This window comes from Parambassis ranga, chromosome 9 (genome assembly GCF_900634625.1).
Source record: "Parambassis ranga chromosome 9, fParRan2.1, whole genome shotgun sequence".
Lineage (NCBI taxonomy): Eukaryota > Metazoa > Chordata > Actinopteri > Ambassidae > Parambassis > Parambassis ranga.
In genome coordinates, this window is record NC_041030.1 from 599,113 (window position 1) to 600,490 (window position 1,378).

Consider the following 1,378-nt stretch of genomic DNA (forward strand, 5'->3'; position numbering starts at 1 on the left):
TTAGTTTTGACTGTGTCTAAACACAAAAGGCCAGTTGGTTGAAATCAGTGTCACTTCATGTGTGTGCCCTCATTTTGACACCTAATGTGACATAAAGGCACCTTGACAGTGTAACTGTCATGTCTTGTCAAGTGGATTATGTACAGATTAAAAGACAAAGCCACTGAATAATGGATGAAGGGCAGATACTGTAGATGAAGGACAGGGCAGTATACAGCACATAGATGAGATGCCATTTTATTTTAAGATGTGACAAATAGCTTGTGTGTAAATGTAAATTCCTTATGTTGAAGGCATGGTGTTTGTGCACATATTAGTTCCTGCTTGATAAATGGTGGAGCTATACAATATGTGTAATCCAAACTGCATTGTGTAGGGGAGGCAGCTGAAGTTGAATTTTCAATAAGGGAGTTTTCCTCAAAGATTTCATATGGTTTTGTGGTGACTGTGCTACATATTTGGATAAACTTACTCTGATTCTCATTTAAGGATGATATTGTCTACCCTCTATGCCATTAGACCACCACCTAGTGGAACAATGTATGTATTACCTACATCTAAATGCCTTCTGTATGGGCTGTTTATACCTATGCAAAGCAAACAATCAGATACTACACCTAGAGATATCAAAAACTCTCTAGGTGTAGTATCTGCTGATTGAGAAATATTAAAATATAAGTTCAACACCAGTAGGCTACTTTCACTATATATGCCTGTTGACTATAAAAAGAACTATCTTTAATATTTAAATTAAAGAAATCAGGATTTTATTGTTTTGTCTCATTGCATCACATTGTGTTACGCAGTCACCACCTGTGGAGAAAGTCCAGGTAAATACTCCTGCAATGTATGAAGCATACAATATTAATGAAGTGCACATTTTATTGCCCCCAATTTTCCTAAATAGATGGCACAGCCAGATTTTGCATTGCCACCCATTATTAATATATTATTGAACATATCTTATATCACAAACTCAATACAGATTTGATGATTGTAATTTGTTTCAGTGTATTATTGCAGTCAGCATTAGGGAAGAAACCCGGGACAATGTCCTGCTGTAGGAACCAAGTGTTGAATATGAATGACCAAAATGAAGTAATGTAGGCAGGGTGGTTGTTTGTGTGGTCAGGTAATAGGATATCAAACGTACTTTAATGCCACGAAATTACTTGCTTGACATAGGGTCCAGACAAATTCTCTCTATTATAGTAGTACTTTAAGCAGGTGAAACACACCTAATAATGTGGGTGTCCGTTTAAAGTAGCTGTTTTGTTTTACTAAGCCCCATCTCAGCCTAGAAATAGCTTTTCTGTTGTGCTGTTTAAGCCTTTGCGACGCTTCCCTGTGCGCATGCGTGTTACGCAGGTCTCCTCGT